The sequence below is a fragment of the Pituophis catenifer genome, unplaced genomic scaffold (assembly GCF_029215685.1).
Source record: "Pituophis catenifer annectens isolate HBS135680 unplaced genomic scaffold, rPitCat1.0.hap2 SCAF_2, whole genome shotgun sequence".
In the NCBI taxonomy this organism is placed as follows: Eukaryota; Metazoa; Chordata; class Lepidosauria; order Squamata; family Colubridae; genus Pituophis; species Pituophis catenifer.
The window spans coordinates 240,968,727-240,993,089 of record NW_027256882.1 but is presented as its reverse complement, the minus strand read 5'-3'; positions in this window follow the sequence as shown (position 1 = coordinate 240,993,089).

Below are 24,363 nucleotides of genomic sequence, written 5' to 3'. Positions count from 1 at the left end.
TACTGAAATCGCTAATAATTGCTGAAGTCAATGCCAACTTATTGAAGAATCATAGTTTATTATATTTATATATAATGCTCCTGATGGTGCAGTGTTTAGAATACAGTATTGCAGGCATACTCTGCTCACAGCCTGGAGTTCGATCCTGATGAGGCTCAAGATTGACGCAGCTTTCCATCCTTCTGAGGACTCAGATTGTTGGGAGCAATATGCTGGTATTGTAAACTGCCCAGAGAGTGCTATAAAGATCTATGGGGTGGTATATAATCTAAGTGCTATGGCTTGTGCTATTGATCTCCATTTTCCTGTATTCAAATACATATTTTCAGAACAAATTGACAACATTAGAGCCCTTAGACCAGTGATGGTTAACCTTTTTGGTGCTGAGTGCCCAAAGCGTGCGTGTACATGTACGAATGCATGCATGTGTGCCCAAACCCCCAAAATGCAATGCGAGAGCCTCCCATGCATACACATGTGTCCCCCGTACATGTGTTCTGGGCCCCCCATGCATGCACCCTGGGCCCCCTGTGCATGCGCCCCGGTCCCCCAGCCCCCCGGTCCCCATTTTGGAAAGCTTCCTGCACCAACCTGCACCCACATGTGCCCCATGCATGCGTGGCAAAGACTCGAAGACCAGCTGGTCAGTGGGAGGCACACATGCATGCGTGGTGGAGCTGGGCTGGCATGATGGCTGCTGTGCTCACAGAGAGGACTCTGTGTGCAACCTGTGGCACGCATGCCATAGGTTCGCCATCATGGCCTTAGACCTATGTCTGCATACAAATGTGTGTGAATGTACATTAGTATATACATGTAAGCATGGCTTCCCACACATGTTCAATTCCAGCCATAGAAAGGGAAGAATGGAGTCGTCTTTGCCCTGGCCTTCCAAAACAATTTCCTCCTTCCTAATTCAGGTCAGAGCACACATTTTAATTTGACTCCATTTTTGTTGTTCTTGTTTATTGACATAACTCTAAGATTAGTCCTCAACTTTCAACCACAATTGGGACCAGACTTTTTTTTGTACCTCATTGCCATTGTAAGCCAAGTTGGACACAATTGTATGACATTTTTTACAGTGGTCATTAGGCAAGTCACATAACTTTTAGGTGAATCCAACTTCCCCAACTTTGGCATAAAAGGCCACAAATCATGACAATGTGACTGCAGGATGCTGCAATCGGCCATAAATGTGAGTCGGTTGACCAGGGCCCAAATTGGAAGCATAAGATTGGGAAGGTGGTGCAACAGTCATAAGTGCAGCACAGGTCATAAATCTCTTTTTTCAAGGCTGTTGCAACTTTGAACCATCGTGAAAAGAATGGTAATAAGTCAAGTACTATTGGCATACTGATCACACAAATCATAGCACTTTATAAAGAGCTAAAGCCACTCATAATTAAAGGCAGTGCAAGAGGTTTTTTTATTTTTGTTTTTTTTTTAAAAAAATAATAATAAATCAACTTGTTTCAATTCATTATTGGCTAAATGGATGAAATTTACAGATCAAATTGTGCCTTTTTAAGGGAAGGAAGTATTCTGAATATTGTGTTAATATGTCTATCAGCACGTTGTCAGAATCATTTACATTCTTAGGAAGCCTCCTCCAAAATACAATTATTTCCCCCATATTTTGTTGGGAAATTGCTATAAAACTTAAATATATCATGGAAGTGGCCCTAAAATAAGAGCAAAATCCCAAAAGGGTAGTATTTAAAAGCAATATTTTTATTGTTACTGCATAACGTAGAAGTCTTGCATTATTTGGAATAGAGGTGATCGTCAGCTTTCACCCCATATCACAAATAGAGATGAAACCCGCAAAATCCCAGGACAGCTGCATGAAACTAATGAATTGTGATAAATAATGATCAATGAAAAGTAATTAAGGGGGCTTGTTTATTGTTCAAATGACACGGGAAGTTATACAAGCTATATCAGAACTGGGATGGTTGCTGGACATAGAATATCAGAAAAATGCTTGACTACTCCACATTTTTCAAACAAGCTTCATTTTATCCTTCCAGATATGACAGATTCCATCAAAAGCCCTTTTAATGTTCTTGCTCCTTGGACAAAAATATAACTGAGAAACCATTCAATAGAACAGAACAGCCCTGTAATATAGTATTTCTCAACCTTGGCAGCTTGAAGATGTGTGGAGTTCAACTAGAATTGGCTGGCTGGGGAATTATGAGAATTGAAGTCCACACAACTTCAAGCTGCCAAGGTTGTTTTAGCATTTTTTGTGTGTGTGTGAAAGTACTATGTAGATAAAACCATTCTTTCTGAATAAAAGCTAGTTTTTGAAAATACATTATAAGTCTCTGAATATCCAAATCATCACGAGTAAATCTGGAGTAGAGGCTCATATTATAAGGCAGCTTACTTAGATTTATACATTTTAATCTGTTAAAATTAATCTTGTTTAGATTCAAAGCTATTCAAACCCAACGACGTCTCAAATAAATCACAGCTGTGTTATCCCTAGAAAAACAGATTCTTTGTTATACATGTCTGTGTGTCATGCACACCCAGTGTATGTCTATAGTACACACACGCATACACACATGTGCACCTGTGTGTACTACCCTGTAATCCCTTAATTTAGGGTATCAGCATTTACTGGCCAGATGCCCTTCTTAACGCCAAGCAGATATTTTTTCTTTGTGTTCTAGGAGAAAAACATCTGCCGCTATCTAGGACTCAACTCTCCACCTTCCGAGTAGGAGGCAAACATTTTCACCACTAGGCTACCACCCCATTCAACATATACCCACAATATTATATAAAGATAGATAGATAGATAGATAGATAGATAGATAGATAGATAGATAGATAGATAGATAGATAGATATGATATGATATAAAGCTAGGTTCTGTAGGTTTACTGCTGATTGGTATTGAGTTAGTAGTATACTTCCACACAGTGCTTGGTGGGAGTGGGGGGAAGTGGAATGATGGAGAGACTGTCATAGTTTTGCTTCCCATATGGCACTCTGATAAACTTATATCCGTCTCAAGGACCTGGCTACAGCAAACAAGAACAAAGCCGAAACAAAGTGAGTCATATGTGTTTTTCTTTACTTTCACTGCATGAGATAATGTGGAGGTGTTAATTACAAGACTTCAGTGAGTCTTGACTAATAACAGTGTGCAAACAAATGGATGTCAGCCTCAGCTTCAGAAAAGCTTCTACTAATAAGGTAAAACTAGCAATTAGAGCTGACAATGAAGCAATATTTCGTCTTGAATATTCATGTGTGAAGTTCTCCTTTGATTTTCCTCTGCCTGTCCAGATGGAAATGAAGAAAAGGAACCCACAGTCATTCACTTAAAGCGATTTAAATATAATTGGGTGTGCTGGCACATTGGATTAATTCCCCCTTTGTACTAATGCACTGACCCTTGGCATCAAAGCAGACACTTAACGTTCATGAAGATTTCCCAATCTGTGACCTTGGCATAACAGAAGCAAATTAAATTTCTGAAAGAAAAGAAACAACAGTTATTGGATAAAATCACTAACAGTGTGCTGGAAACATGGTTTATTTGATTTAAATTGCTGACTGCAGCTGCTTAGGATACAAGGGGGATGAATATGATTGATTGCATTTTGAAGCCTTTTTAAAATAATCTAATTTCCTGCTCCAGTCTGATGCCCCACTGTTTGCATGCTCCCCACTTCCCACTCTCCAAAACCCCTTGTATGCAAAATCAGTTTTGATATCCTTCCCGAAAGTTACCAACATGTACTTTGAAGTGGATGTATGCAACTGTGCCAAACCATTCCAATTTCCTCTGATTTAGGGATTAGAATTCAAGAATTTAATTTAATTAATTTAATTTAATTAATTAAATTTATATGCTGCCCCTCTCCGAAGATTCAGGGCGGCTCACAATACATTTAAAAAAATCATTATAAAAAGACATTGAAAAATTAAAAAACATTAAAAACATTAAAAACTCATTCACACCATTCATGGCGGGATCTCGCCAGATCACAAGAGCGAGATCAACGGACCCAGGCCTGCCGGAAAAGCCAGGTCTTCACCACTTTTCGGAAAGCCAATAGGATGGGGATGGTCCGGACCTCAGGAAGTAACTGGTTCCAGAAAGCTGGGGCAGCCACAGAGAAGGCCCTCCCCCGCGGGCCTGCCAGCCAACATTGTCTAGCTGATGGGACCTGGAGGAGACCAACTCTGTTGGATCTTACCGGTCACTGAGAGCTATGCGGCAGAAGGCGGTCTTGAAGATAACCTGGCCCTGAGCCATGTAGGGCTTTCAAGAATTCTAATTCTTGAATTAGAAACAACAAGCTCAACACATTAAGAAACACATGCAAAGTTATCATTAATTATGGGTGTAAAGTTACTTCAGAATTCATTATATGGTGGTCATGTTTTTCTTTTATGTCACATTCTTTGATTTCCCTCTTAAGTGCATTTAGTTTGCAATGATAAAACCACTTTGAACAACACTTCCTAAGCCTTTTCAAGAATGATCCACATGACTAGCTTGGCTTCTCCTGAGAACAAGCCACTGATCTTTTCTTGAAGGCCGGAACACATAATGTCATCCTCTGCTCTTATGCAGCTTGCTGGAAAGATAACTTCCACCCATCTTTTCTGCTATCTATCAAAAGTAACATTTTCTGATTTGCACCAGCTCAAGATATCCACGTTATCTACTGTGCTTCATTTCATTGTAGGCAAATCTCCACATCATTTGGTTACTGTGTACTGTCACAGGAAAGTCCCCTTTCCTCTGGTCACTGAACATCCATTTCTTTGACAATGTAAGCAATGGAAGGATGAAAGATTGAAAAGTTCATAATTAGGAGTGGCCAGTAGAGGGTCTTGACTTGGCTACAAACACTATCAGCTCCAGATGGGTTTGAACCCAGGGCCACAATGCAAATGCAGGAAGACTCTGTTATGTAGGGTTGCCAGGTCTGCTTCCAAAAAATAGTGGACAAGCGGGGGGGGGGGTTGTTAAGTAGTAAAAAAATAAAAAAAAATACAATTAAATTATATATTTTCTTACAAACATTTTAACACATGTTAAAATAATCACTTCAAAACTTTACTTAAAATTCAAAACATCAAATATATATTATAATAATATGTAAAATATTAAATTACATTTTACTTTGCTGTCGTGTGTATTTTTTATTTGACTGCGCAGCTTTGATCAATTCTTTGTGTTTAAGGAATGATTCTTTAATTTCAGTACAACGTTGAGAAATATTAAAAAATATACAAAGTTCACTTCGAACTGATGGTACAAGCAGTCGATTACGTTCGTCAGTCCACAAATTTCCCATGACACTGAAAATTCGTTCAACGTTTGCATTTGATACCGGAATTGATGCACAATACTGGAACAGTTTCAGTAAACTCGGAGCTGGCTCTTTCTTGAAAAAGTACGTCCACTTATCAAGGGATGAATCGCCCTGCAGATGAACATAAACTACTTCTAAGGCAGAAATTTCATCAAAGAGAGTGTTGGGTGAAAGTTCTTCTCACCATGGTGACAATAACCAGATGTTCGTCATTTCTTCTAAAGTTGGAGGATTATTGCGATCAATTAGATTGAAACAACTTAGCGTCTCATATACTGAATCGGTGAAATTATACCACTTTTCTAGGTACGCAATGGCTCTTTGATACATGTTGATGGCTTCTTTCTTGAACTTTTGCATGGCATTCTCAGGCAAATGTTTTTATGTAAGGCAAATAAAACTTTCATTCCAAAAAACTGCTCATCATATTTTTTTTGCAAAGAATCACGCAGCTTACACATGATAATGTGAAGATCACATGCAAGAATTTTCTTGTTTTCCAGCTTCAGAAGGGTGTCTTGCATTATTGACATGAAGAAGTGCGTGAAATATAAATACAATTCTGAAATTGTTGGTTCATCGTCCTTTGCGAGTTCATTTTCCTGATCCCAAATAAGATTCCAGATAACCTTATGGCAGTCATCAGATCCAAGAGAAATAAAATACGATTTTAGAGGTATCCAGTTTAAAAGAAGTCTTTCGACTGCTTTAAACACGTTAACCAACGTGTTGGAACATGGCGCAAAACTTCGTGGAATTCTGACTCGCAAAACTCAAAAAATTTCTTCCTTTCTTTTCGTTTCTTCGCAGAATTCGAAAATTCAGCAAAAACCTTCAGCACTACATTTTCGATATCAAAAGATAACTGCTTTAATGCATTTTTGCGCTGTTGTGTAAAATGTGATTATTGCAATGAGCAGCTACAATATTGTCATTTTTCAGCAATAATTTTTGGTAAACAGATTTGTTCACTCCATAATTGACCATGCATTATCTGCTGAGTAAAGCTTTTGAATAAAAAAAATGTCCACTATTTTGTGAAAAAAAATAGTGAACATAATGTGAAAAAAGTGGACTGTCCGCTCAAATAGTAGACACCTGGCAACCCTACGTTATGCCTTATTGACAAGAAAGGAATAGTGATCCTCAATGAACACCTACTTTCTAGGATTAGACTGAAGCTTTCTAAGCATGACTGTGGTTGCAAAGTAATAGCCACCATATTAAGAGGGGAAAGATTGCTGAATGATAACATTAATAACATGGAAGTGGAGGAAAATTCTGAGCATATGCAGCTGCTGCACATGCTCAGAAGCAATTAACAAATATATAACAGAGGGGGAAAAGGATTAAGAAGGCATGGTAACAAATGTTCTCTGCTATTTATCTGATTAGGAAGTTGCTAGTGGGAGCTTTTAAGTCATGGGTGAGGTGACAGACACAGAGCAGAGGGCCATCTGCGGCACTGGGGTTAATTATAGTTATTCTCCTGATTAAGAATAAACATCTTAGGAAAAAACAGAAATGTGATATTTAAAAAAGACAAAGCACAAAACTTGAAAATTTCAATAACTAACATTCTCCATTACGTGCAACACAAAGGTATTTTAATTTCTTTGCTCGCCTAGTTCTTTTAAGCATTAATACATGTCTTTTAGCTATCCAGCCTCTCAAGTTGGTTTACAAAATCCTGAAAAGATACAATATCAATAAAGACAGTTTTATTTCTTGCAGAAGATGGCAGCGGGAGAGCATTTTAAAGGTCAATTAACAATCTACAATCTCAAAAAGCTGGACATTTGCAGTACAATTGTTGAGCAGTATATTAACTTCTGGACATGTCTTCAGAACACTGTCTGAAGTGAACAAGGCCCACGGTCAAATGCATACACATACACACCGATCACACACATACATGCACAGCTACATATAATAAAAATTGTTAATTATATCTTACAGCAGACTGTAAGGTAATACAGGTAAAAGACTGTCAAGGTAATACATTACTCTACTATTTGGAAAAACTACAGTACTAATTAGATGAGCAAATAAATGTTCAGATCAATTTATTAATATAGCTGTAGGCCTTGTTGCAATTTATCTCTCATTTTTGAGACCAATCCATCTCAGGCTGGAAATCGTTGTGGTGAAGTAACAGTCTTTAATAATAGATAAAGCAGTGAATTATTCATAGAGTAGGAAGGCAGCTTTGATGCTTTCCACTCGTTCCTTTAATTAACTGTGAGATGCTGTGCCTAAGCTTTCTAGCCTTAGTTTCCCTGGAAATGGGATTCCTATAGTCACAAAAAATATTCTGTTTGTCAACAGTTTAATCCAACCGCCTCCCACTGCAGCGCAGTCTTCATACAGAAACTTCTAACTAGCTGTTTTATATTTTCTTCCTCCAATCTATTTCCTGCAAATAATAAAGTATCTGGGAAAATTATATTTAATATCGTAATATAAAATAATATAACTGTGTTTTTTAACTTTAGCCTGATACACATATAAGGAAAAACAATGTTTCCTTGTATATGATTTAGGCAAGGTGACTTGCAAAATCTTCATATCCACATCTTTTTCCTTCTCTTTCACACATTGATGGAGATCAGAAATTTCCATATATATTTTAAAAACTAAACACAATTACTTAATGTGTCTGAAGTAGGGCAACTACAATTGGTCTAGTTTAGGGTTAGAGAATTTTCAATTTTCTTCACTATTGGTCAAATTGCCTAGAAGTGAATTTCTTTATTATAATAAACCTAAAGGCCAATATGATTGCTAATAACTCTGAGTGCTATGTATCCCAACTTCCATAAATTGGATTAAAAATGATGCAATAAAAAAAAACCCAATAACACGATACAGCCCACAACCTTGAAGTAATTATCAGTATAACCAAAACTCAGATCACTTTCCCCTAACATAAGGAAGAATAAGAGCATAAGATTTCAGCTCCCAAACCTGATGCAATAACTATAGTGTAATTGTTTTCTTAAAAAACAGTACAGAAAATGGTATCTAAGAGACTGCTGTTCCATAGCTAAATTACAGTTTAACAACATCTGGATGGCTATTGTTTTGTCATTCTACTTTACACTATGGTTGGAGAACCAAGCTGCACTTCAGACACATTAACTATGTAATAACAATCACAGTGATACAGTCATATATACAATATATAGTTATGTATATTTTATGTACTCATTCAGTTTATATCAGTAGTGAAATCCAATTTTTTTTTACTACCGGTTCTGTGGGCGTGGCTTGGTGGGCATGGCATGGAATGGCTTGATGGGCGTGGCTTGGTGGGCATGGCAGGGGAAGGATACTGCAAAATCTCCATTCCCACCCCACTCCAGGGAAAGGATACTGCAAAATCCCCATTTCCACCCCACTCTGGGACCAACCAGAGGTGGTATTTGCCAGTTCACTGAACTACTCAAAATTTCTGCTACCGGTTCTCCAGAACCTTTCAGAACTTGCTGGATTTCATGCCTGGTTTATATGAATGCCCACCTCACCTACATGACTGAGTGCCTCAAAAAGTGAAAACACAAAAAACAATATAAAAATGGCCAAAATCATACAGCAAAAAGCTATTGAAACACCTTAAAAACAATTAAAACAATTAAAAACATAATGCAATTCAACTCACCAACAGCATAACCATTTAGCAGGCTCCATATTACCACCACCACCAAATCACGAGGCAATACAGCAAAGTCAAGTTTCCAGGCCCTTCCTAAAGGCCAAAAGGGCAAGGACCAAGTTCCAGGGGAATGATATTTCACAGGGGAGGCACCATGGCAGAAAATGCTCTCTTCCTGGATCCCATAAGAAGACATTTCTTAGTAGATGAGACTCGTACATGCATAAAATACATATACTAGTATTGTGACCAGGAGCAACTAGATCTCCTTGGCTAATTTCATGTAATGAACTAAATAAAAATAACCAGAAGAAGACCTTGTGATATCTTGGATTAAGAGACACTAGAAAAATCCAAAGTTATTTACCAGATTTGATAAACAGTGTTTTATTGCTGGAAAAATTCAAAGCAAAGTTTACTTTTAACAGGTTGGACTCTTCATATTGTATAGCATAACATTTATTTTAAATTTACATTCTTATTATTTTAAGTAAAGCATACCCCCTCCCCAATTGCATATGAAAATCACATTGCTACAGATATGGCAGTCGATATAGTATAATACTTAAGCATATGAGTTCTAAGCTGAAAATTCCCACTTCATATCTTACATCAGGGCCAAAATAGACAAGACATACTGTATATAATCACATCTCTGCTTTGGGTAAAACATAGCTGGGACTAGGCCAATGATGGTTATCTGATTTTGTTTTGAATAGTGGCATTGGTAATGAAGTTAGCTCTTTGTCCACTGAGATTTTCCTAATTAAATTGCCCTCCAGACAGGAACATGTGATTTCTCCAGTGATTTAAGCAGGAGGTTCAAGGGGAGGTCAACTTAGAAAAGCTACTTTAGAGAAAATATAAACTAACTTTTCTTTCTGGTACTAAAATCCTAATTTTAAAAATGGACTCTTCAAATATTTTTAAGCAAATAAACATTGGGATGGAATAGAAATATTTATTGATCTTCCTTATGTCATACAGGTTAATAAAGCATATTCTCTAAAACCTCTTATTCCTTATTTCCTGAAAAATATAGTTATTTTGGGTACGATCTTACTTGTTCTGCAAATATTGGAACTGTATACTCCTGCTTTATTTGAATGATATTTGACACAGATTAAAATTTTAGGAATACATTGTATGGTTTGGAAAGAATATAGAAACTCTTCTCATAGTCTGTTAGAGTTGGTGAATGCACAGGTGGAAACATATTTTTCTCTGGTATGGCAAAGACGATATTTAAAGTGATATTAATTGAAAGAAAAAAAACATAGCACTGAGGAAAAGTGTATTCCTCTGTACCTATAAAGATTCCTTTGAATTGATCTTAATGATTATTGCATAGACATTGCCCATATTGTTTTCTTCAACATCTTTCTACAGATGGAGTTTGTCACTGACTTCTGAAATATTGTTTTTTTTAACTTTCCCAGCATTAAGTTGTTCTTCTAATCTGTGCATCTGAAAATAACTAAATTGGAAATTGTCTGATGATGGAAAGCTGGACTTGTCTCTTAGCAAAAAGCATGCCGTTGAAGTAGTGTTGATTTAGACTATATAGCATTACCACAGAAACAAACACTTCAGAAGTGAATAGCCAAAGGCCATAGCAGTTGGTTATTTTAAGAGACACATGCCTACTTTGTTTCTTACTGGGAAAAAACAGGCCTTTTTTTTTTTTTTTTTTTTTGCTATGAATGCTACAACCTATTCAAGCGTGGGTGTGTTCAACATGAGGAGAGAATGAGACCATTAATGTCCCAGACTCCTTTTTCCACTCTCCAAAGGGAGTGAGCTCTTTTGCCTGGAATGTGAGTTTAGCTCTCTGTATGGTCCAGAACATGAAAAAGCAGGATCATGCTGGCAACTGTTCTTGTGTTCAAATGACTACAAATACAGCTCTGCTTTGGGCCTCCTGTTTGAATTAATAGAGGCTGCTGTTCTTTCCTCTGCACACGTTTAGGGAAACAGGACTGACTTGTGTAAGTAACATGGATGTTTCTAAAATGTATGTGTATCCTTGGAAAACACTCATTGCAAATTCAATGTGTGTCTTGTATATGTACTATAAACGTTTGTACTATTAAATGTGTACAACACCGGCAGGGACACACACACACACACACACACTTTCTTTAAACATGATTTCTTTTATGTTTCCCAAGATTGTCAAAGTTAAGTGGATTTGACAATTCAGTTTTTCCTACTTTTTCATTTTAGCATGTCTGTCCATTTTGGTTTCTTTCAGCTTTTTCTTTTCTAAATGCAGGTCATTCTCTTCCCATACCAATTTGATTTCTTTCTCTGTTTTTGAGCTTGCACTAAGATTTGTATATGTTGTATATCAAACTCACACAGTTATACTCTCATAAATACTACTCTCTCCTACTACCTCTGGGAAGGTATCTCATACTGCCTCTGGGAAGGTATTTGCTTTGGCAAAGTTTTGGTGTCATGGAGGACCCCAACAAAGAAGGACCTCAGCTTATGCAGAGTTGTGTATTTGCTTGAGTGGCCAAGAGAACCTAAAGCCAACTTCTGAATGTAGGGGTAATGGCAGACCCAGCCTGTGAATCATTTTTCTGTTTCGTTTCCACTCTAATGCATTCAAACGAATGCTTGAAGAAGGTTTTTCTTTACAATGTTGTTTAAAGCACACTATTTTTGTCATTTCCCCTTAAAATGCATTATTCTAGTATAATGCATTATTATAATTAACGGTATTTAAAATTATCTTGTGCTGATTTTCCTTCAGCATATTTTTTAAAAAAACAGAATGCATTTCACTAAACAATTTGAAAAAGTGTACATTTTTGAAAGGTAACTGAGTCTTAGTCCATTTTTTGCTTGAAATATTCCCTGAGTTTTGAGGGAATCAAAAACGCAAACCTAGATAAGTTGCATTCAAATGCAAAGCACATAAATTTGTCCCCATCATGACTGCCTGTTACTTTAAAACAAAACACAGTAGAACAAAGCAAGACCAATTACAGAGAAGGACTTGTATGACAGAGCTGTGCAGGGAACAGAATTATTGCAATGGGGAAGGAAAGAGACAACATTAATAGCGATCGAGCAGTATGTTAATGAAACATTTACACAAGCAGTTGATGAGGTATTAAGAAAAAAGTATCTTTCATCACACTCTTTCATTCCTTAATGCAACCCTTAAGAGGATTGCTTTTTTTTTTTTTTTTTTAGAAGGGAGGGATAATGAATGAGAGAAAACTAAAGAAAAGAATGTGCTTATCAACTGAGACTCAGGATGAAAACACTGAATCATTAATAGATTGCCCTGGATTTAGAATTACTATCTTGATTTTTCCCCCCAGATTTTACTACAGCATAGAATCTCCTCCCTTCCCATTCTTTCGCACATGCAAATAAATGATCTAAATTTGTACAGTTTATATACCCTAATCTCAGCTCTTGAAGCCAATTCCCTGCTACTAAAAGACCAGAATTTTATTAATTCTGGGAGCAGATGGTACACATTTGACAGGACAGGACACTACAGAAGTCTTGAAAAACTGCTGAAACTGCAGCTTCCTGAATCTCAGAATAATGATGATGCTCAACATTGTAGATAGACTATTGTGTCCTATTGACTGTTCCAAAAAATAAACATGGTATATAGTTGTATTTTATCTCTTTCTCTTTGTATGGAATCTTTCAGATGATTTGGTGTGATTTGATAAGCAAAAAATAATAATTCCACTGCTTTTCATAAATAAGGACTTTTTGAACAAAACACAATTTCACATACATTCCACTATGTACATACCTAACAATTTCTCATTGCTTCCCAGGTTTATTGGAAAGCCTGTGGATTGTGTGGATTGATTCTCTCTGCCTGTACCAATAGTTAAAAAGATAGTAGTTGCATAGCCATTTTAATAACATCAGCAAAGTGCAATCTAAACAAAATAAAAAGAAATAATTAAGCATGTATTTTAGAACATACTATTTTCAATGGAGGCTTTATAAGATATTCTACATTTTAAAGATTTCCCAGGAGAAGCATATTTTACTCTCTACCCTAGGCCCATTTTTGCCGAGATCTTTAATAGACTTCCAAACACAACTTCCAAGTTGTGAAAAAAATCTTCATGAAAAAATTACGCTTTAAATAAGTTTTTTTTAAAAATAATAATAATAATAATCAGGTCATTTCTTTGTGACCCAAAGAGCAAAAAGCAAAAACCAAAGACTCTTGCCTCCAGAAAAAAGAGATAGAAATTATATAGTTCTTTCATTTGTTTTTGATTATATTTTGATATGGGAGATATGTACTTAGAAGTTTTATCTGGCAACCTACTGAATGAAGAGTGGTTTGAAGTATGAACATCATAAGATTCAGCCTCCTTTCTCAATATCCCTTTTGCCTTGTTCTAATGCTTAGTAAAAAGGGACGCAGTGGCTAAGACGCTGACCTTGTCAATCAGATGGTCGGCAGTTCAGCGGTTCGAATCCCTAGCACTGAATAATGGAGTGAGCTCCCGTTCCTTGTCCCAGCTTCTGCCAACCTAGCAGTTCGAAAGCATGTAAAAATGCAAGTAGAAAAATAGGTACCACTTTGGTGGAAACGTAACAGCGCTCCATGTGCCTTCGGTGTTCAGCCATATGACCATGGAGACATCTTCGGACAGCGCTGACTCCTCAGCTTAGAAACAGAGAGGAGCACTGCCCATAGAGCTGGAAACAACTAGCACACATGTGCGGGGAAACCTTTACTTTTAATGCTTAGTAAAGCTTAAAATATAAAATAATAATAAAAATATAATGATCTCTCCTGCACATTTAAAATCAGTTTCTCTCATTTATTTCCATTTTTGGGTTTCCTTGGTTGAAACGACTGTGGTGCATACTTGACAATACATTTACTATGACAAGATTTTATTTTTCTGTCACGAGAAAGCATTTTGTAACCATGTATACAATCCAGACTCTCTTTATGCTGACAACAAATTGTTTATCATATGAAGATATAAACACACAGTTAACATGTCAAAATTCATTGCAGGAGGAGTGGTACTTGCTTCCATATTCTCAGGAAAAAAAGTCATTTGTCTTCATAGAGATAGAGTTATAATAATTTTTATCTAAGACAGCCTCTGGGCCTTGTCCAAATTTGGTCATCAAATGCAAATTCCAAGGAAAACAGAGGCATTCTGAATAAGAAACATATGAGAAATAGTCCATTTACAAAGAAATTGCTTTTCTTTCATTAAAGGATGCCATTTATTTGATTTAAAAGGCAACTTTATAAAGTCATTTCTGCTCTCTGTTTTGGAAAAGTGTGAAAAAACAAATGTTGCTGATTGCAAGAATTGCAACATAGACAGTGAAACTAAGTTAATCAAGTTTCACAAGATTACAAGCATGTTTAATTGACCAATAATAATACAAAAGAACCGCAGATAAACTACAGCAGCGTCCAGATAAGGATGACATTCCAACCTAATTTTCTTTTAACCAAGAATTTAAACAATGGCATATTTTTACTGGGATAATATGTTTGCCCAGTGATGGAATATAGAAAAACAATGAAGGGATGATAGCAAAGATTTAGTTTTCCAATGGCGAGATCTGAATCATAACAGTGGGACTCCACGGGCTTTCAGAGTATCTGACATCATCAGGAAAGAACTCTTCAGTCTCTGGAAAAGGGCAAAACTCCAAGGAGAAAGCACAGCAATGGAGAACAAGTAACTCCGTATGACATTTCATTGCTTAGAAGATTAAACTTCTCACTTCATTTCATGCATTATAAGTCCTAGCTATGCTGAAATGGAAAATCATGTTCTCACTCATTCCTTATTGCATAAATATTACGAAGAGAAAATGAGAAATTGCACGGAGGCTTCCTTTATGCTAAAATAGTGCCATGTTGCAAAATGGGGGAGGGGGAGGGAGAGAGGGAAGGGGAGAGAGAGAGAGAGAAAGAGAGAGAGAGAGAGAGAGATTGGCACAGTTTCCTGCCTACTTTCCATGAAATGACTCAATACTATAAGCTGAGCTGAATCCAATATTTTGTGAACAGATTTCTGCTTGCTTGAGGGAGGTTTCTCTTCTGTATTCTGTAATATTCTCCGCCCTGCCAGAGAAGATTCAAGGAATAAATTGAGGTATGGACGTGTGCATAGGTTTTAGAAGATAAAAGGATTCAACCTTTTAGCAATGCTCAGGTCAGCAGCAAAAAAACACTCTTAGATGTAATTATATATTTGGCAAAGTAACGATGAGAAGCCAAGGTGATTGTTATACGTAAAATGTCTGAATTGCACTTTTAAGAAGAACTAAGTCTGTTGTCCAAAGTCATATGGAAAACAAGCAGCCTCTCATCAGTGTGTCTCTCACCCCCTACAATAACACGGAGGGATGTTTTCACTGAAACTGAGAATTTAGCTCCTGCAAGGAGGCTTTGACTGTCCATAGTTGTTCATTCACAGCCAATGAAACATGCCTCTGTCTAACATGAATACTGCTGTCTTATGAGAAGCAAATGGCATGTTCAAGGAAGAAAGTGCTTCAGTTGTGCATTTCTGGCAGACAGCTATGTTATGTCAATGGAATAAATGACAGTTGTGCTTGGCAAAATCACCCATTGTACCAATGAGACAACCACCATTGATTAATTCATTACACCTAGGCTGAAAACCTACTTGCTGAGGGATGCAGAGTCAGAATGACAAAGTGGCTAGGGCCTTTTCAATGCCAGAGAATTCCTTCCTGGAAAGGAATGCTTTCTTCATCTACAGTATACAAGCATCTGCTTTTGCAGGCCTGGAGACAACTTGTGGTTCACAGTCCTTCAAATGGACTAAACTGAGAAGCTACAGCCATATTGCTAGAAAGAATGGTCACCTAAGTGGAAACTATTTAACCAACTTGATATTGTTTTTCCACATATCTAATCATAGTGGGCAGAGAACAAATTTACAGTGTTATGCTTCTTAACACTGCAGTTAAAGCCATTGCATAAGTGCTCATTGAGACATTTGGCACAGGGTGACTCAATTGAATTTGCTTCACTTTCAATTTAGAAGTACAGTCAGGTCCAGAAATATTGGGACATTGACACAATTCTAACATCTTTGGCTCTATACACCACCACAATGGAGTTGGAATGAAACAAACACAATGTGCGTTAACTGCAGACTGACAGCTTTAATTTGAGGGTATGTACATCCAACTCAGGTGAACGGTGTAGGACTTACAGCAGTTTGTATATGTGCCCCCCACTTGTTAAGGGACCAAAAGTAATGGGACAGAATAATAATCATAAATCAAACTTTCCCTTCTTAATACTTGGTTGCAAATCCTTTGCAGTCAATCACAGCCTGAAGTCTGGAACGCATAGACATCACCAGACGCTGGGTTTCATCCCTGGTGATGCTCTGCCAGGCCTCTACTGCAACTGTCTTCAGTTCCTGCTTGTTCTTGGGGCATTTTCCCTTCAGTTTTGTCTTCAGCAAGTGAAATGCATGCTCAATGGGATTCAGGTCAGATGATTGACTTGGTCATTGCATAACATTCCACTTCTGTCCCTTCAAAAACTCTTTGGTTGCTTTTGCAGTATGCTTTGGGTCATTGTCCATCTGCACTGTGAAGCGTCATTCAATGAGTTCTGCAGCATTTGGCTGAATGTGAGCAGATAATATTGCCCAAAACACTTCAGAATTTATCCTGCTGCTTTTGTCAGCAGTCACATCATCAATAAATACAAGAGAACCAGTTCCATTGGCAGCCATACATGCCCACGCCATGACACTACCACCACCCTGTTGTTCCGCCAGGCCGGACTATCAACACAATAGTTTTAAATTGGGGTATTTAAATTTATTGGGGTTTTAAATTTGAGCCACTTTATTTAATTATTTTAAATTTTATATTGTTGTTTTGTCTGTGTTTTTAAATTGGCTGTACACCGCCCTGAGTCCTTCGGGAGAAGGGCGGTATAGAAATAAAATTATTATTATTATTATTATTACCACCATGCTTCACTGATGAGGTGGTATGCTTAGGATCATGAGCAATTCCTTTCCTTCTCCATACTCTTCTCTTCCCATCACTCTGGTACAAGTTGATCTTGGTCTCATCTGTCCATAGGATCTTGTTCCAGAACTGTGAAGGCTTTGTTAGATGTTGTTTGGCAAACTCTAATCTGGCCTTCCTGTTTTTGAGGCTCACCAATGGTTTACATCTTGTGATGAACCCTCTGTATTCACTCTGGTGAAGTCTTCTCTTGATTGTTGACTTCGACACACATACACCTACCTCCTGGAGAGTGTTCTTGATCTGGCCAACTGTTGTGAAGGGTGTTTTCTTCACCAGGGAAAGAATTCTTCGGTCATCCACCACACTTGTTTTCCGTGGTCTCCCAGGTCTTTTGGTGTTGCTGAGCTCACCGGTGCATTCCTTCTTTTTGATAATGTTTCAAACAGTTGTTTTGGCCATGCCTAATGTTCTTGCTATCTCTCTGATGGGTTTGTTTTGTTTCTTCAGCCTAATGATGGCTTGCTTCACTGATAGTGACAGCTCTTTGGATCTCATCTTGAGAGTTGACAGCAACAGATTCCAAATGCAAATAGCACACTTGAAATGAACTCTGGGCCTTTTATCTGCACATTGTAATTGGGGTATAAGAGGGAATATCACACACCTGGCCATGGAACAGCTGAGAAGCCAATTGTCCCATTACTTTTGGTCCCTTAACAAGTGGGGGGCACATATACAAACTGCTGTAAGTCCTACACCGTTCACCTGAGTTGGATGTACATACCCTCAAATTAAAGCTGACAGTCTGCAGTTAACGCACATTGTGTTTGTTTCATTCCAACTCCATTGTGGTGGTGTATAGAGCCAAAGATGTTAGAATTGTGTCGATGTCCCAATATTTCTGGACCTGACTGTACTTTCAATAGTACAGAATTTGTTTTGCTTTCAAGTTAGTACTTTTAATTTTCAGGTTTGAATTCTGATGGTGGGCTGAGGAGCACTTCATAGCAGTTACTGGATGGTGCAACTATTATTTCTGTTCTTCCTTCTATTTTGCTGTTGTCTACATCTTCTTCTTCTCTCATTACCAATCACAAAAAGATTAACAATGCATTTTAATCAGTTAATGCAAGATTTTTTAAATAAACTTTAAAGATAGTTATCTATTTCTGAATTCTCCCAAGATTTTCCTTTAAATAACTCATTATAATAACGTTTAATTTAGTTTTGACTCCAGAAGCTATCAGTCAGTCTTCACTCTTTCAGGCAGACACATTTGTAAAGTTATCCATGTGATTAGGAAATTACTAAAAAGATACCTAGTATAATACCAATTAAATGTATGATTGTTAAAAAAAAAAAAAAGCCAGAAGTTCAATTATATCTAATCAATCCTCAGTGAGACAATCTTGAACCGTTACTAAGATCAGACCAGAAGGAATCTTGTATTTCGTATGTGAGACATTAGGTGTAGAAAAAATACATCTTTATAATCCTACCCCACAGGTAAAAATTAGTCAACCAGGATCACCATTAATTTGCAGCATTGCTTAAACTGGCACTATTTTTTAATAAATAATAATAATAATAATAATCCACATCTGCCTATCCCAGGTCCTTGGGAAGGACTCTGAACATCTGGCTGACAGCGCAACTACTACTGTTACTACTACTAATACTACTAATAATAATAATATAATAAATAACAAAAACAAAAACAACTACCTTTGGTGCAATCCCAAAGCAACTGGAGCATCACTTAAAAATCATCAGCATTGACAAATTCACCATCAGTCAATTGCAAAAGAAAGCTTTACTCAGAACAGATTATACCCTGCAATGATATCTATAGCACAATTAAACATTCACATCTGCCCATTCCAGGTCCTTGGATAGAACTCAATAGGTAGACAAAAATGCCAAATTCAGTCTGAACATCTGGTTGACTATGCAACAAAACATTGGTAAGATACACAGCTGGTATAGTGGACTGGACTCAAGCAGAGCTAAAAAACCTAAATAGTTGACCAGAAAAAAATAATGACAATGAATCATGCCCTTCATCCACGCCACGTTGTTGACAGACTATTTAGCAAGTTGTATATGTGGGCACAGAATGTTGCAAGTATACCAGACAATTGAAGAAGACAGGGCTGTGGAAGAATATATGAAGGGCAGTAAAGAAGTTGCACTGAAGCTAGCACATCAGGAAGACTTACTGAGTACTGGACAGATCGAGAAGCAATAATGGTGCCTTGGAATATGGATTCTGGAGTTAGCAGAATAGAAGAGAAAGAATTGGAGAAAATCAAAAGAAAGCAGAGATAATGATAGGCACCTTGAGTGCACTCCCAAAACATGTGGAGCATCATTAGAACACTATCGGCACTGAGAAAATCATTAATTAATTAATCAAGTAACTGGATAAGTTTTGAAGTTATTAAATGTGAAACACTCTAATTATTGTGTGTAATATTAAATTCAATGTGTTGTCAGTGACATGATGGTTATCCTTGTCTTGCCAACTTATTTGTTGAGAGAAATTATATATGAAAGAAGTTATACCAGAAGTAGAATTGCACCAACCAATCTAGGTTTTAAAATAAGCTTAAATATCTTCCTAAAATGACCTCCTCATAGGATCAAAGAAGAACAAGGGAAACTATATTTCTTCACTACTCATTTACATCTGCCCTTGTTTACTAGAATGTAATGGGCAGGCATCAAAGACAGAAAAAGAATTTTCCATCTCATCTTTCTCTTTCTTTGTGCTTTACCGTTATTGCCAAATTTCTTTTACAAAACCCCATAATGGCCTTGAAGGAAAGGATAGAAAAGGTAGTGGCAGAACAGGAGAAGGAAACAATGGGTGTACAAATGTTCCTTTGTAATTCTAGCAGCTGCTGGTCATGTACCAACTAGGACAGGGGTGTCAAACTTGCCACATCACGTCGTCATGTGAGGTATCACAACTTTTTCCCCCTTCACTAAACCGGGTATGGGCATGGCCAGAGTGTGATGCATCCAGCACATGGGCCGCGAGTTTGATACCTCTGAATTAGAACATAAATTACGTGATATACAATCATTTGACATGTTGTTTAGAATTATTTAAAACATGAAAATGCACTCACAAACCAAAGGCCAGACTTGCAATCATCACAGATAGTGGATTTGCTAATTCACCAGGCTAATGAGGTTATGGAAATGGTATTAATATAGGAATGCTTCTTAAAGCAAAGAAGAATTCTTAGATGAGGCAGATGTTATAAACCCACAAAAACAAGCTTCAGGGTAGGAAAGTAGTCAACCTCATTATCTTGAACTAGGGGAAAAGATTTGTGTGTGTTTCCTACATAGCATTATCATCCTGGGAATTCTTCTGTTTCCAGAATGTCTCTGGGTTGCTGTAGGCAGTCAAGCTGTTACTTGAAGTGGGGGTAAAAGTGTCCAATTTTTTTAAAAGAAGAAGGGGGGTGTAATTACTTTGTATTTAAAAAGAAAGCTGTAGAAACAATGCCTCCAGTTTCATAGAGGACAACTGACTCTATAAAAAAAGGAAATGGAATATGTGTCTTTGTTTCATTGACTGTTGGCTTTGTGCCATAATGTGAGAAATCATGGCATAATGAGAAATTTTTATACATAAACTTATGGAGTGGAATATACAGTACATTTTGTGGCATTTAGGTGTGTGGGAAGAGAAAAATGGGGGTAGTAAACAGAAGCAATCTATTTCCCTGGTGAGTAGAACAATCCATGTACTGTAGTTTGTAATGCTACATTAGCAATAGAGCTTATTTTGTTAAGAATTGCACCATTTTAGAGCACCAGGTTTGTGGAAAACCTTTGAGGAGGACTCTGAGTAATTGCATGGATAACCAGTTTTCAGTAGCAAAACCTGAAACTAATTCTGTTTGCTTTAAGAAAACCATCTGTTTTAGCAACCAGTGCTCCATAGAAATAGCCATGAGAAGTTCTAGCTTTTCTGTTTAAGCAATAAGGGCATTCTGAGGCAAACTTTGTGTGACATGACTGGCAACTTTATTTCTGAGACAGAAAGAACTTTAATAGTAAAGGCACAGATGTTTCACAGAAAGCTACCTGCCTTGTGAAATTCACACACTGCCTTATTCATGAACATCTTAGAGTGACACCAGCTCAGCTTCAGTCAGCTATGACTTGAAACACCGTATTTTTGGAAAATAACATTATTTATGTTATAGATGAATAGGGACATTTTATGCTTAAGGACTGAATGTCTTGTTTTGGACCAACTGTCCAAACTTGTCTTGCACCAACTGGAACATGGAGATATGTAATATTCAAGTTGCTATTATGTAGAGTGGATGATATGCTATCGTGAAAAAAGAATTTGTGTATTCTGAACATCACAAATGATTCATTTATTCATTCAATGAGCTGAATGGAGACTGCATGAAAGTGTTGTAATATAAGTTGAAATGGGTGGAAATGGGAGAATATTATGGCTTTACAGAGTTAACTTCTTAGACTACATTTTAAAATAATATGGAGGCTGCAGGCAAAGGAACACTGAAATGTATTTTGCATATGATCTATATTTAGCAAATATATCTTCATATAACATCCCTTAATGACTTTGACTTTGTTTAAGCAAATATATTACTGAGTGAATGGAATTTGCAAGTTAACCACTCTTCACTTTGTAGCCATTGGATGTATTGTACAACTACAATTTCAGTTTACAATGACAACATGTCTGCAGGACACCATATTAGGCAAAGTTGATAAAATGCGACCCAAGCTTTTATTTCATTTATTTAATAGCATATGTTATATGGATTAAGTAGGGTTAGGGTTGGCAAGCCTACCACAGTTTTATTGAATCAAAATATATAGCAAAGTCTAAAATGGCAAAATTAACAGCATATAATCCAATTCAAGCAAGAATAATTCCCTTATGTACAATAAATTGTGTAGCATTGCAAATATAAACACTTACAATATGATTTCTAAGGGGGCCAAATGATTATAATGCTGTTGCAAATTGATAAAGTATAGTATAAGAAAAAATAAATTATAAATCAAACAGCTTTTTTAACTTTTTTAGTTGTACTTTATTTCTGTTTTCTTTATTATTCATAAACAACAATAAACAATATAGTGGAGACCTTAGTATTAAGCTTATTTATTAATTCAATTTATATGCCGCCTTTCTCCGGAGACTCAGGGTGGCTAATAATTATAATACAAACCTTTATTCTGTAACAAATAATTGAATACAGTTTATCAATACCCTACACATTTTTAGATGTAAAATTTAAACAACCTTATATTTATCATACTTTTAACATACATCAAGACTGAAGAGGCATTCATGTGATGAAGATCATTTAGGGGTCATCTACAGGTAGCTGAGGATGGATGTGCAACCAGGCCAAATTCAGCTAAGCTTCAAGGTCACATAAAATAAGCTAAGGAATGCCACTTACTAAAATGTTTTCTGAGTTCAGACATACAGAGCAATAGTAAATTGTTTCAAATATATAGTTCCAGTTTTTCCAGGGATAATCAGTTGTAACAAAAACAGCAGAGTCTTAATGTAATTTAAAGATAACCATTTTTAATGATCTGATTTTTATGTGACAAAATCAAATAGTGAACTCACCTTCAGCTCAAGTTTGTCTCGTGTTAACTTCATGGGCAAATCATGTAATTACTTTAATAATTGCATGGAATTGACATCTTTCCTTTTTTGGATCTTTTTTTTAAAAAATATTTGTCCTAGCCTATAGCTTCAACAGCTTTTGATGATTTCTTGTCTGAGTATTAAGCTACCTGGATAAACAAGATAAGGAAAGTGAAAAACTTATTGGGAGTAAAGTGTGGCACCCAGATGTATGTTTCATTCACAGAAGAATTTTTGACTCAGAGGGAACATTTGAACCTAAGATTTACAGATAATTATTATAGTATTCAAATTTAAAGGGACTAAATTTCACTATATCAAGACTGAGTCAAAAGGTTTTTTTCATATTCTAATGTTCTTGTTAAAAACCACACACACGCACACACGTACATTGGAGAATGGGGGAACTGCCAAAGAATTGGAAAAGAGCTGTTGAGGTTCCACTCCTCAAACTAGAAAAAAAAGGGGGATCCAGGAAACTGCATATTAATCAGCTTGACATCGATAATTGGGAAAATCCTGGAAAAGGTAAACAAGCATCAGATTTGTAAACAGCTAGAAATTAACAAAGTGATTAATAGAAGCCGGCATGGATTTGTTAACAACTGATCATGCCAAACAAATCTTATTGCCTCCTTTGAGAAATTAGTGGACCAAGGAAATGCTGTGAATATAGTATACTTAGATTTCAGTCAGGCATTTGATAAAGCAAATCACAGCCTAGAATATAGATAGAACAATGTGGAATAAGAATAGCACTACCAAATGAACCTGCAATTGACTGACCGACCACACTCAGCATGCGGCCAGGTGTGTGTGTGTGGATTCTAGGGTCTCTTCCCAGTCCTATGATACTATTCTATGGTGTTAGAAGTTCTTGTTTCCTTAATGGAAAAATGAAAGCCATTACGTTTTTCTTTTTTCTTCTTCTTTTTTTTAATTATTTTTTTTTTAAATAACATTACAAACAACATATACAATACTTCACCCTGTGCTATACATAAGAAAGGAAGATTTGGTTCTTCGGATATATCCTCATGATCGCCAAAATCCACGTTCTCGGGGTACAGGTACCGAAGCATCCAATTTTCCCAGCGCATAGTCCACGAATGGTTTCCAAATTTTCCAGAAATATCTTCTTTATAGTCACCATTTCTAATTTTAATATCACATGTCATTTTATCGTTTAAAGCTAATTTCCACATTTCACAATACCATTCTTCTATTCTAAAATTCACATCTAATTATGTTTTTCATGAACTTTGGTGGCACAGCAGACTAAAGCACTGTTAAGTAACACCAGCTGCCTGTAATTACTGCAAGTTCAAATCTCACCAGGCTCAAGGTTGACTCAGTCTTCCATCCTTTCGAGGTAGGTAAAATAAAGACCCGGTTTGTGGGGGCAATAAGCTGACTTTGTATAAAAAAAGAACACCGCTTGGGGGGTGTGTGTGAAAGCCCTACTAAGCAGGTATATACAAAAGTATGAAGGCTATTGCTTTATGCATTGTAAGCTGCCCTGAGTCTCTGGAAAAGGGCGGCATATAAATCGAACCAATAAACAATAAATAAATAAATTACATAGGTAAGAAGCAGTGGTGAAATGTAAAATTTTTTACTATTGCTTCTGTGGGCGTGGCTTGGTGGGGGAGTAATGTGACTGGGTGAGCGTGGCCAACT